General features: G+C 50.6%; 1 protein-coding gene across 5 annotated transcripts in view; it reads left to right on the top strand.

Moving 5' to 3' along the window:
* SMCO4 (single-pass membrane protein with coiled-coil domains 4) overlaps nucleotides 1-13,697 on the top strand; it is a 62,872-nt gene that overhangs the window by 6,844 nt on the left and 42,331 nt on the right. The window contains exon 1 of one of the 5 annotated variants that reach the window (XR_004807985.1): nucleotides 5,441-5,463. The exons of 3 other annotated variants lie outside the window; for them this stretch is intronic. The gene's annotated coding sequence lies outside the window, so the exon portion shown is untranslated. Of the gene's footprint in view, nucleotides 1-5,440; nucleotides 5,464-9,578; nucleotides 9,661-13,697 lie in introns of those variants that run through there. One more of the 5 variants, XR_003124979.3, reaches the window with a different exon arrangement.

A 13,697-nucleotide genomic window follows, 5' to 3' on the forward strand; every position in this document is an offset into this window, starting at 1 on the left:
AGGAACCAGTGCAAGCAGTTTGTTGCCTATCCTGCAGCTTTCCATCAGCCCATATAGAACATGGATATACATAGTTTTGTTTCTTCTGTAAGCATAAACTGAGTCCGCCCTCTATACTGGTTCACTATTTTGCCTTTTCACCTGCTATGTCTTATATAGACATATAAGACATGTCTATATGTCTTTTCATGCATGTAGTTGTCCTGTCTTAATTTGTCTCTTACTTCTCTACAAAATATTTTATGGAATAGATATATCATAATTTACGAGTTGGCCCGCTTTTCATAGATGTGTAAACCAACTCCTTGGTTTTGCTGTTACATCTTCATGCATACATATTGTTATGCACACATGCATGTGGTTTTCTGGGAGTGGGATTGGTGTATCAAGGGTCCTCCACATTTATTTTTTTACTTATTTACTAGAGAGAGAGAGAGAGAGAGGGCACATGAGCAGGGAGGGGCAAGGGAGAGAGTAAGACAAAGAATCTTCAGCAGGCTTCACTCCAAGCGCAGAGCCTGACTGGGGCTCCATCTCACAACCAGAGATCATGACCTGTGCCAAAATCAAGGTGGTTAGGGCACCTAGGTGGCTAATTTGGTTGAATGTCTGCCTTCAGCTCGGGTGATGGTCTCAGGGTCCCGAGATCGAGCCCCACGTCAGGCTCCCTGCTCAGCGGGAGTCTGCTTGTCCCTCTCCCTGCCACTCTCCACCACTTGTGGGGAGCCTGTGCTCCCACAAGCACCACTTGTGCTCTCTCTTGCTCTTTGTCTCTCAAATAAATAAAGTCTAAAAAAAAAGTCAGTTGCTTAACTGACTGAGCCACCCAGGCGTCCCAGGTCCTACACATTTAAACTGTTACAGGGGTACCCCCCACCATGTGCTCTCAAGGACTGCCCTGGTTTGAATTACCAGTGGTGTGTGAGGCTGCCCATTTCTCCATGGGCTAGCATTCTTCTGAGGGAAAGAAGTGAATAATGCTAGTAGGCATTTCACTGATTATTGGTGAGGCTGTGCGCCTCATCATTTGGTGTCTGGATCTTGGTGGCCAAGTTCGTAGTAACCTTGGAGGGTGAGGGAGCCAAGCTCTCAAGGACCAGCACTCTGAGCAGGGTGGTGTGAGTGTCCTGCCACCAGGGGTGTCAGCATGGCCCTGGAAGCATACGCTTGTGGTTTCACACTCTCCCTGCTTTTCCCAGAGGCTTGGCGCTGTCCTAGAACACTTGGATTTTGATGTAAGCTGCCAGAGTATTTCTGTGAACCTCTTCCTAAGGAGGCAAGTCTGTGTAAGCAGCACCTGGAGACCCATCTGTCCTTATTGTCAAGGCAGGGATTCGAGGCTGGAGACCTCAACTGGAAGAACATTTAAAGATTGCATGCTGGAAAATCAGACGTTCTTGTTTCTGGAGTAGCGTCTGTGAATATGGTGCAGCAAGATTCTATGTGGAGCAGGTCTTTTCTTCCAGCAGTGTAGTGGTTTCCCTCTCTCCTGGCTTGTGGGACTATGATGATTTGCCTCTTAGCAGGGTGCTTTGAGGCAGAGCCATGGTTTCTTAGAAGATGTTCCAGGGGCCTGACCTTGTAGAGGAGGTGTCTCGAGGCCTCCACGATTGGGCTCACTTGGGCCATCCCTGCAGGCTGAACCCTCCGGTGGGCTTTGGGAAGCTCTGGATTACTGGCCAACAGTGTTCTTTACCTGCCATTCGGAGAGGCCCAGAGATAAGGAGTGATAGAGGAGTCAGCCTGGGGTGGTGCAGAAGTTCTTAGGATCAGGCAAGCTGGGTTCCAGCTTCCACTTAGCATTTATGGCTGTGTGACTTAAGCGAAGTTCGGTTTTCTCCTTGGGCCTCAGTTTCCTCATCTGTAAACCAGGAATAATATTAGTACCTACCTCACAGGGTTGTTGTGAGGATATAGAGAGTTATGTTTGTAAAGCTCTCAGCATATTACCTAATAAGTGCTCAGTGAGTAATTATGTTGTGTATCCTTTTCCCTTGATAAATGTTTATAGTTCCATGAATGTGCATTACATTTGCTAATATCAAAATGCGAAGAGTGTAGTGATTACAAGGAGAGGCATCAGGGGATCAGCAGGTGACTAGAGCCAGCTTGAGATCCATTAGGGTTGTGGGAATAAGGAAGGGGTAAGAGCAGGAGGTTTTGGCTGGGAACCTTGTGTGGCAGGAGAGCAGGTGTGATGTTCTCTGCTTACACCAGACCTCCTGCTGTGAAACCCCAAAGCCCCGATGCAGAGGCCTTTTTCTTTTTCTTTCTTTCTTTTTTTTTGGGGGGGAGGGTGTAGACTGAGTGTTGGGAGATCCTTAGTACAGCCTTTCCCCTTCGTTTGTGAGGAGGCTGAGGGAGGGCCCAAAAGGTGAAGTGCCTTCCCTATGCCAAACTGCTGGCTGTTTCAGACTGGAGGTGGGGTCCAGGTCTCCTCCTCTGTGGGGTTGAGGCTCTTCCTCCACTTCCCCCACTGCCATGTGCTGCCTGTTCCCAGGTGGGGGAAGAGAGAGCTTCAGGGTGTTAGGTGCTTTGCGCAGGGCTGCTGCTGGCTCCTCCTGAGGCCCTCATGAGATGAGTTCGCTAAGTACAGAGAGGGAAAGTCAAGCAGGGTCCAAGGTGAGACAGGGCTGGGACTCAGACTCGGGTCTGCCTGGCTCCAAAGCTCAGGCTTTGACCTTCTCTACCCGGTTACATTGCTAATGGTGTCAACCCCCGGTTGACGTCTGTGCTGGTTTCATACCCCTGATCACTTATAGTTAGTTGTGCTGTTCAGGGAGTGATGTCCACACATGTGTGTGTGCATGCATCTGTGTGTGATGCCAGGTTCATTTGAAGTCTCTAGGTGGTTGGTTCACACAAATAGGTGGTCTGAGACCTGCAGGTTGCACATGGAGAAGGCTGTACCTAAGGCCTCCAAAGTCCAGAGGGGGAAAAGGAAAGTTCACTCTTGAGAGCCAAACTTAGCATATGAGCTTGTTATCTGTAGGCCTGGGAGGAATAGAGCCGCCCCGCAGGGATGTGGATGGGACCTGGGCAGAATGCATGGCTTGCAGAGTGCAGGATCCAGACAAGGTGACAAGGATCTTAAATAGTGCGTGTGAAAGTTAACTCTGCAAATGAGATGTGGCCTGTGGTGTGAGAGATTTCCTAGCAGAGTATGGTAGGTGCCAAATGTGCTGCCCTAAATGTAGGGCAGCGGGACAGAGACTTCATCTCGACTCCACAGACCTGAGAAGTAGCACAAGTGACGCAAGGGCTTGCCTGCCCCTTGGAGAGCAGGTAGGCATGGTGGCGGCGGCTGCTGCTGCTGCTGCTGCTTCTGCTGCTGCTGCTGCTGCTTCTTCTTCTTCAAGATTTTATTTATTTATGAGAGACAGAGAGAGAGAGAGGCAGAGACACAGGCAGAGGGATAAGCAGGCTTCCCATGGGGAGCCCGATGTGAAACTCGATCCCAGGACCTGGAGCTGAAGACAGACAAACACTCAACCACTGAGCCATCTGGTGCCCAGCAGGCATGCCTTCTAATCCGCCTTCCAGTTTTGCAGATGAGGACACCGAGACCCAGGGTCCCGGTCCTCGCTGAGGGACACCTGAGCTTGGGGCCCACCCTTCCAGCCCCTCCATCCACACGTGCAGGTAGTGATTGCTGCCTGTGGGTTAGCGTGACACTTGGCGCATGGAGGAGCTCAATATTATTTATCGAATGAACAAACAAGGTCCCCGTTCCATTGTGATCCTGGCTCCTCTGTCTCTGAGCAAAGTTGGATCATCTGCCCCTCAGTTTTGCCCTCTGTAGGATGGGTACAGCATCCCTGCTTCTCTTCTTAGCTTATCTTCATTGAGTCAGAATTCATCCAGAAGTATTTATTGGGTGGGCGCCCACTGAGTGCTGGATATGCTTCTGTGTGCTAGGCGTCTTGCACTGAACAAAAGAAACTAAAATCCTGTTCTTCTGGAGTTTATTTTCCACTAAGTGGGGACAGATGATATATGGTTACAATTCATGGTTTGTGTAGGAGTTTTCTGGGGCTGCTGTGACAAAGCATCACAACCTGGATGGCTTACAGTTCTGGAGGCTCTGAGGGGCGATCCTAGCTTCTGGTGGTTGCAGGCAGGCCTTGGTGTTATGGCAGCATATCTCTGCTCTCTGCCTCTGTCCCCGTGTGGCCTCCCTGAGTCTGTGTCTTTACCAGTCATTGCGTGAGGACCCGCTGTACTCTGTTGTGTCCTTGTCTGAGCTATTACTTCTGCAAAGACCCATTCCAATTGAGGTCATGTTCTGAGGTTCCCAGTGGATGTGGATGGGGTAAGGGCACTGTTGAGCCCTGAACAGTATGAGAGGTGGTGATCACTGATGAAAAGTGGGACATACCGAGCACAGAGGACAGGGGGTGAGGTGTTGATCAGGCGGGCCTTGGGGAGAGGGTGTGTTTGAACTTCCATGCGGAGAAGTGGGGGATGGGGAGGGCTGTGATGAGGAGGGCGCAGAGGCCTGCGGCGGTGTGTGCATCTGCCGGGATGGTATGGGGCCCGCGTGGCCCGAGTCCTGTGCACACACGTGTGTGAGATCAGGAGAGTGTGTGGGCTGGGTGGTAACATGAGGGCATCCTGGATCGCCCTGCAGGTCTTTGCCAGTCTTTGTGAGGGCCTTGGCCTTTTGCGGTCTTGGGCTGTGAGCACGAACTGAAGCAGGATGGGCACCGACCAGCTCATCTACGGACATTTCCAGGCTCAAGAGGGCCATCACGGAACTGTGTGCGCCTGGCCTCCTCCCCCTCCTCCCACCTCCCTCCTCCCCCTCCTCCTACCCCCCTCCTCCCCCTCTTCTTCTTCTTCATGTATTAATTCATGAGAGACACACACACACGCAGAGGCAGAGACACAGGTAGAGGGAGCAGCAGGCTCCTCACAGGGAGCCCCGTGCGGGACTCGATCCCGGAACCCTGGGATCACATCCTGGGCCGAAGGCAGACGCTCACCTACTGAGCCACCCAGGCGTCCCTCTCTGGTTTCTTCTTTAAGTGTTGGTGTTCTGCTGACCCTTGATCCACTGCCCTTTCCTGTCCTCTGTCCTTCTAGATGTCTTTGACCCGCCCACTTCCCCACATGGAAACCACAGGCACATAGAAGAGAAAGTAGCCAGGCAGGGCTGAGGGGTAGCAGGGAGTGCCCGGAAACGGCGGGCATGTGTGTGTCCGCCCCGCTCGGAGCCGCCTGTGCTCCGCAAGCCCGAGGCCTGCCTGGTGAACGCGGGCCCACGTGAAGGTAGCGCCCTGGCAGGTTTAGAAAATGCTGAGGTCAGTGTGTGAGCTCAGTGCGCTTAGCTCCCCGGATCCTTCTGTGGATAAAGTCACTACGCTGCGAAAAGCGTCGAGTCAGCTCCCCTGGGCAGCAGGCCGCATTTGGCCTTGAAAACACAGGGCGGGCGGCCCGCCCCGAAGTACCTGTGCAGCGCGGGTGAGCCATGTGCGTGCGGTCCTCACCCTGCGGCTGGCGGCTCTCCTGGCGCTCCGGAACGGGCCTCCAGGGTTCAACCCGCTGCTCTTGTTTGCCCCAAGAACACTGAGGCCTGCCATCTGAGTATCATTGAAGAGGAACTCCTGGCGGTGGCCTGGCTTCAACGCGTTTGGCCTGAGGGCCTGAGGCCTGCGCCCGTTCGGTTTGTGGGGTGGCTGGGGGAATCATACTCTGGATTCTTGGCATCAGAGCTGAAGGGAAATCTCCTTATCTGGCTGACATTTAATTTCCTCTTTGGGCCTCGGAAGGAAAGGGCCTGGCAGGGTTGTGATGAGGGCTCCAGAGAAGTGGGCCGTGGGTGGGCCTGATTTCAGGGCCTCTTCCCGGCCTCTGCCTGCTAGGGTAGCTAGGAGGCCTCCTGCGGTGTCACCCCTCTGGGAAAGCACCACTTGAGAAGATAATTCCGTGTGAGCAGAGATGGAAATCGAATCCCCCAGGGCCGGGAGCAGCTGCTCTTCTGTAGGATTCCAGGAGCCGCCATTGGGCATCACTCACAGATTTCTCCCATCACCCCCAGGGCCCTCCCCCAAACAAAATGTACACCCATACATAATGAAAGTTGGGAGAACTGTTCTTGGCTAGAAAATGAGCAGAAAAGTATTTTGTGAGATTGTAATTCTTCCCCCAGAATTATTTCTGGGGGTGCTTGCTTCCCCTAGGACATCAAAAGGACTTCCTGAGAGGAGCTGCCTTTGAAATCGTGTGGCCTTCTCTGCCAGACACTATGGGAAGGTTTGACTCAGGTGGCACCCCCAGGAAGTCTGGAGTCTGGCTTGTGAGAAGCAGAAGCCTTGCCTAAGAGTGGGAGCCAGACAGGCTGTTCCCATGAAACCGCTTCCTTGTCCTGTGCCCTGGGGAAGAGTGGGGGTGGTGGGGCTTTACCTCTGTGCTGACAGGCCTCAAGCACGCAGTAAATAAATACTTGGTGGTGGGCAGGATCTGCTGGCTGCACGCCCTGACCTCTTTTGCTGGGCTGGGAACAGGCCTGCGGCCCTCAGAGCTCAGTCTGCTGGGACTGGGCTCCTTGCTTTGGCCTTGGGAACATCACTTGCTTCCTTGGGCCTTACTGGCCTCATCTTTGACCTGGGAGTTGGTTGAAATGGGGGGGTTGAGTGTCTCCCTTCTCAGCTCTCCTCCCCTGATGCCGTCCTGCCTCCACCCTGCCCTTGGCCTGGGATGCAGGGGTCCTGGGGTGATTTGTCTGCACCATCTCCCCTCGGGGGCCAGCAGGAACATGAACTCATTGTCCCTCAGAGCCTGACACATGCAGAGCTTCCACAGGGCAACCGCATGGCCTTTGGCCTGCTTGGTCAGACCCCTGGAGTGATTACTTTCTGGGTGAACTTTGATGGGGAAAAGAACAGGTGGCAGGGGATTGGGCATAAATTTCTACCCTGGCTCTGGAAGCAGGTGTCTCCAGTAGTCCAACATGAGTTCCTGTTCCCATCTCAAGTTTCATGCAACTTTTCATCCTTGCCTTGAACAAAGCCCTTTTATTTCTGGGTGGTGTTGTGAAAATTGTTTTTGCAGTTACCAGTAAGGCAGAAAAGAATGGATCACCACTATAGAATTACGTAAATTTTACATTCCCAATTTAGAAATGTCCATGCATGGGAGAAATACTGGGAAGAGCTTCTCTTCAGAAATTATCCCTGGATTGTGGAATAACAGGAAATTTTTAAGTGTATTGTCTTTATAATAAAAACTATTAAAATGACTATAATAAATTAGGATTTAATATGTGACAAAAACTGTAAGAAGTTGCCACTATATCTTATTTCTCACTAGAAATCTAGAAGATCCTTTTTTAAAAGATATAAATGTTAACCTATTTTTAAAATTGTGGTAGAATATATATAACATGAAATTTGCCTTTCTGACCACTTTTAAATATATAGTTCTGTGGCATTAAGTACATTCACTGTGGGATCTGTCTCTCTCTCTCTTTTTTAAGTTCATCAATTTTATAAACAAGGAAGCTAAAACTAGGAAAACAAAGTTGCTTGCCTCGGGTCACAGAGATTAAGTAGTTCCAGAGACAGGATTTGAACCCAGGACCCTGAAAATCAGAGCTCTGGGATTTCTGGTTAGTGGTTGTTGGGGACCTATGGTTACTTACCCTGCCCCACACTTACTGCATATTTGCAGAAAACCAGCCTGTTCATGTGTGTCTCTCCTCTGGAAGTCCTAGGGTTAGGTCTCTATTTGTCATGGAGGTGGCTGATGAGCCTGGCTCGATGTACATGTGGTTGACGCAGGGGGCCACCTGTTGATGGACATGAGGGCTGATGAAGGTTGAAGCGTGTGGGCTACTGTGTTGGGTAGGGTTGGGTGTTAGACTTTTCCAGAAGGTTCTCAGAGAGGGGTGCCCTGGAAAGAGCAGTGGCTTGGAGCTCAGATACCTGGCTTCATCTAGTCTGCGCTTGGAGTTCAAAGGTCTGTGCTTTTGTGCTTATGTCACCGTGTGGTCAACGTGCTTTGTCCTCAGTGTCCTCATTTCTAAGTGGGTGGTAAAAGGGCTTGTTCTGCTTGCCTTCCACGATTGTAGATGTTGACATGTCAAGATGTGGGGGAAAGTGCTAGGTGAACTAGGGGTTGTCGGGCAGTTTCTAGGATGGGAATTTTTTTTAAGGTTTTATTTATTAATGAGAGACATAGAGAGAGGTAGAGACCTAGCAGAGAGAGAAGCAGGCTCCCCACAGGGAGCCAATGCAAGACTCGATCCCAGGACCCCGGGGTCACAACCTGAGCTGAAGGCAGATGCTCAGTCACTGAGCCACCCAGGTGCCCCTAGGAGGGGAATTTTTTTTTTTTAAACTTTTATTTATTTATGATAGGCACACAGTGAGAGAGAGAGAGAGGGGCAGAGACACAGGCAGAGGGAGAAGCAGGCTCCATGCACCGGGAGCCCGACATGGGATTCGATCCCAGGTCTCCAGGACCACGCCCTGGGCCAAAGGCAGGCGCCAAACCGCTGCGCCACCCAGGGATCCCTAGGAGGGGAATTTTGAATATGCCATGGCAGAGGGGAGTGTCTAGGGCTGACCCAGAAGGTCTGACGGGGATGGATTTGAAGGTGAAGAGTAGCAGGGTTGCTTCGCTTTGTTGTCTTTCGCTTTGGCCGTCAGCTTGTCTCCTCCACCATGGCTTAGTTGGTGAAGAACAGCATTCCACTGTTTGCCTACTACCATAGGTTGGGATGCTCTGAGATTTTCTAGAATGGGTCTCTTTCAAGGTCCATGGATTTACCCTCCCTGAGACTCACATCTCAGGTGAAATGAACTGTCATGTCGGAAATCATTTTTTAGCCATGTGTTTCTGGACTTGTCTGTCTTCCCTGTCTTTACAGCAGACACCAGTCTGTCTTTCTGTCATCTGATCTTGAGCGGCCAAGCATAGGAGCAGGCTGGGATCTGGAGGTCGTGCAGGTCGGGGTGCGGGGAGGAGCTCACCTTCTCATGGTAGATGCCATGCTTGTTCCCCCCACACTAAGACACTGTGCTCTGTGCAGGACCCTGGGTGCAATCTCAAGATAAAGGTGGGGCCTCACTCTCAAAAAAAGCCACTATTTATAGGGGAAGATGCACATCCTCAGGATACAGTACAAGGGCGAGGACAGGTAGCTTGACAAGTGACTGTCTCGAGAAGTGCAGCATCTAGTGCAAATGAATGAAAGTGCATTGTTGGGGCAGGCCAGAGGTGAGCAGCTGCTAGCAGGACTTCTGTGTCTAGGGTTTCTGTCTGGCCACCCCCAAGACAGTCTTTTGAGTCATTATTGTATCAGTGCATGTTTCATGCAACCAGAAATCCAGGGGTGCAGGATCTGCTGAAGTCCGTGGCCCTGTCTCAGCAGCCACTTGCTTCTGGCTTTGAGCACGGTGCTCAAAGACGAAGTAGGTCACGGGTATCTATTTTGAAGCATACGTGGCTGGGCTGCATGGCCATTTAATTTCCGGATCAGATCCTGTCCGACTTGTTTGTTGGGGAGGTTGGCAGGAAGCGCTCTCTGGTTGGTTGTGCAGTGTATTTATAAAGTGTGAAGAGTCTGGAGGTAATGGGATGCTCCCCTCCTGCATTCCTGTAGGAGAGCCGTCGGTGGAGAGGTTTCAGAAACCTTCAGGACGCCACGGGCGTATGGTTGGTTTCCACCCTGCTTCTTTGAATTTTCTGAAAACTGTTGATCCTCGCTAACTTCATGAAACCTTTTTTCTTTTAAGAAATCCAGTTTAATTGAGGGCGCCTGGGTGGCTCAGCTGGGTAAGCATCTGCCTTTGGCTCAGGTCGTGAGTCCCAGGTCCAGGTCCTGGGATCGAGTCTTACATTGGGCTCCCTGCTCAGTGGGAAGTCAGCTTCTCCCTCTCCCTCTGCCACTCTTCCTGCTTGTGTTGTCTCAGTCTCTCTTGCTCTCAAATAAGTAAATAAAATCTTTAAAACAAAAATCTGATTTAATTTTTACCCAGTATGAGTTGGCTTCAGCTTACTTTAGTAATGGCAGTGGGTTGCCAGTTTACTGTGTGCAGAGCCTTTTGCATACATTACATCATTTAATCCTCACTACCACCTTGGGAAATGGACATTATTGAGTCCGTTTTATTGGTGAGGAAACAGAATCAAAGTGGTGCAGTAATTTGCTCATAGTCCAAGTATGTAAGTAGCAAGGCCAGAGACTTGTACCCTATGTTGTCTTTTTTTTTTTTTTTAAGATTTTATTTATTTATTCATGAGAGACACACAAGAGACAGAGACACAGGCAGAGGGAGAGGCAGGCTCCCTGCAGGGAGCCCAATGTGGGACCCCGGGATCACAACCTGAGCCAAAGGCAGATGCTCAACCACTGATCCATCCAGGTGCCCCATACCCAGTGTCTTCTAAGCAGAGTCTGGCCTTTTGTCCCACACCACTTTGGTTTCAGGAGCCCTGGGGATGGAAGACATCCTGGCTGGGAGCAGGGAAGTGTGGGAGCAACTTCCCAGTCTCTTCCCAGGCGAGATGTGACCTCCCAGCTGTGGGTGTTGGGGATGGGTCCCCCAACTCAAAGCAGCTTCTGGGCAGAACTGGAGTTATGTCTTCAGCTGTCACTCAGATGTCACTGGAGCTCGGGATTCTCAGTTTTTACTCTTCGTTGGATTTTCCTGTATTTCCCTCTTTTTCTCTAGGTGTTCTTACCTGAGGCCATGGGTGAGTACAAGGAGATGGTGAGCTCCACCAGATAGTGCAGGTGGTAATGGAGTCTTTTAGCCACCTCGCCTGTACGTACCAGCTGTTGACTGGAATATTCCCCCATCTTTGGTATTCCATGCTCTCTCTGTTTTTGAGGAGTAAACAGGTTTAGGTGTGTGTTTGCTGTGTCCTTCTCTACAGTGCCTTTCCCCTAGGCTACTCACAGAGTCCTGGCAGTAATGCTACTGCCCATGGTCATTTATATTTGCTGGCATGTTGGAATGTTTGGGTGCTGGCAGAGGCATTGCTTCATTGAGTACCCCCAGCAGGCCATTGTCACCACATTTTACACATACGGATTCTCAAGGGATGCCACAGACCTGAGACTTTTAGGTAGCACACCCCATAGCTTCCTCTGGAAGTTTAGTAGGAAACACCAGAGAAGGTGTTTATTTAAAATCCATTGTATTCTGAAAGCGAGAGAACCTCCTCCTCAGATACTGTCCCTGCTGGCTGGTTTGTGGTGCGGTTCCCTGCCAGGAGTGCCTGGGCCCATCCTGATTTCTCTCCAGCCTTTTTACTTAATCTGCCTGAGTTTGTATCCTAGAAATTGGAGTATACTAATATCTGAAAGACATAAATGAGACAATGTACATAAAATCACTCAGGACTCAATGAATGGTTTATTACGTTCTGTCTTTAACCCACTGTGACTTGCAGCTGCCACAGACCTCTGCTTCTGCAGCCCCGTCAGGGAGATAGACCTGGAGTCCTGGCAGGCCTCATTGCGGTGGATGCCCACAGGATGCTTTTCTTCAAGGTCTTGGCATGGTGGTGGTAGTGGTGGTTTCTCGATCTGAATGCATTATAAATGAGAAATTTGCAAGCTGTGGTTTTTCTTACTAAAAGAATTGCAAGTAGGATTAAGCACAGGACTGTCCAGCATGAACCGCTCCCTGCTTGGGCGTCCAGGCTTCAGCCACAGGATTTGGTACAGTGGGTGACAGTTAACCTGTTTGTCCATCTGCTCAGCTCAGTGGGAAGCTCTGCAGGGGCAGGGACTTGGTCCATGCCTTGTGATAGCCTAGGCAGCTTATGTGTCGTACTCTGTGAGGAGCACGGTTGATATGGGCGCCTGTGTGGCTCAGTGGTTGAGCGTCTGCCTTTGGCTCAGGTTGTGATCCCGGAGTCCTGGGACCAAGTCCTCATCGGGCTCCCTGTGGGGAGCCTGCTTCTCCCTCTGCCTGTGTCTTGCCTCTCTCTCTGAGTCTCTCATGAATAAATAAAAAATTAAAAAAGAAAAAAAAGAAAGATTTGGGGGAACTGGGATCACTTACTTGATGCCGTAGAAAGAAGGCTGCGGGCAGCAGCAGCCATTGGTTTTGCAGAGTTGGCTCTGAACCACGAGGAGGCGTAGGGAGCCGGAGGGGCCCAGAAGGCTGCAGTCCTGCCCCGGGGTCCCACAGCCCAGGCTTGCCTCCTGTCCACGCTGCCTCTGTTGAGAGACCCCAAACCAGCACCAGGTAGGTGCTTTGTAATGAGCCCAAGGCGTGAGTGGTGTTCTCCCTATTCTACAGGCCAAGATCTGGAAAAATCGCCTCGCTAACAGGTCGGCCAGTCCGTCCAGGTTCCTGGCCCCTAACTAATCTGATACACTGCACCTCTCCCCTGAGGACGTATCCAGCCTTACAAATTTAATTAACCTGACAGCCCTAGAAACCTAAATTAGATCTAAGGAAGAACTTTCTAACTTTTTTTTTTTTTTTAATTAGAGTGAAAATGGGGCATTTCCAGAACAGGGCTTTTCAAGCTATCAGCCATGATCTATAGTCATAGAATCAATTTAGTGGGTTGACACATAAAGAACTGAAAAGGAAAGGGACAGAGTAAAAACTATCAGGACATCACAGATGGTAAGGCTGATGTGTGAGCCCCCGATCACGATGGAAATCCATTTCTGCCTGGGGGTCATGGTCAAACATGTCCTAGAGAGATAGGGATTATAGTTTAGATCATTACAGGTTAGACTGTAAGGTGCTTGGGGGCAGGGGTCTGTTTTCTCTTTTTATGTTTCCCGCATCCTTAACCCAGTGTCGACCGAGTATGTGGTTGGTCTGTCCCTCCATCTGGGAGAACTTACTGCGTTTCTCCTTTCTTCCTTCAGACTGGAAGGGGTCAGGCCGCGTCCTGTGCTGTCCTCACAGGAGACGAGGGCCGTGCTATTTCCCTTTGCGAGTGAGGAAAAAAGCTGAGACGCCAAGCGTGTGACAGCGAAGCGCTGGGCTCTGAAGTTGAGGACGCTGGGTTTGCATCCTGGGCGTGCCGTGGCCACGTGCATAGCTTGGGGCCACTTCTTTAACCCTACTTAGCTTCCCCGTCCCCATCTTTAAGCTTGGCGTAATCAGGGTGCCTGCCTCGGGTATGGCGAGGGTTGGAAGAGAGAAGTCGAGCTCAGGGCCTCTGGCCCAGGGCTTGGCACCTGAGAAGCATCTGCTGAGCCGTTAAGAAGCATTGTGCGCTGCCCTTGTTTTTATGGTGACTAGTAAGAGAGACTTCGTGCCTCACGACAGGTGCATTGCAGGAAGCCCCTGCTGGAGCTCCATCCGTGATGGCTGGAAGCCCGAGCCTGTGGTTGGTCGTGCAGGGACAGGAAGGGGCTGTTGCAGTGGAGCTGATGTCTGTGCATGCAGGGAGGTGCTCTGGTTTTGTTGTTTAGAGAAAACAGTATCTCCCGTGTGCAGTGAGCTAGGACTATCATCGTGGAATCTGATCATATAAACGACATTTCTTAGAAAAGCTAGGTGTCTTTTATTTAATCAAAAAGCAAGAGGTTTTTTTTTTTTTTTTTTTTTTTTTTTTTATGTTATGGGTTTTGTTGTTTTCAACTATGCGTGCTCTACACACACCAGAGAGGCAACTGATTATTTACTGAAATGGAACATAGCCACGTATGTGATGAAATAGGTGCTTATGGGTCCAGTAGTCGTGACGTGTTCAGGGAAAGCTCCAAGATC

The sequence above is a fragment of the Canis lupus genome, chromosome 21 (assembly GCF_003254725.2).
Source record: "Canis lupus dingo isolate Sandy chromosome 21, ASM325472v2, whole genome shotgun sequence".
NCBI classification, from domain to species: domain Eukaryota; kingdom Metazoa; phylum Chordata; class Mammalia; order Carnivora; family Canidae; genus Canis; species Canis lupus.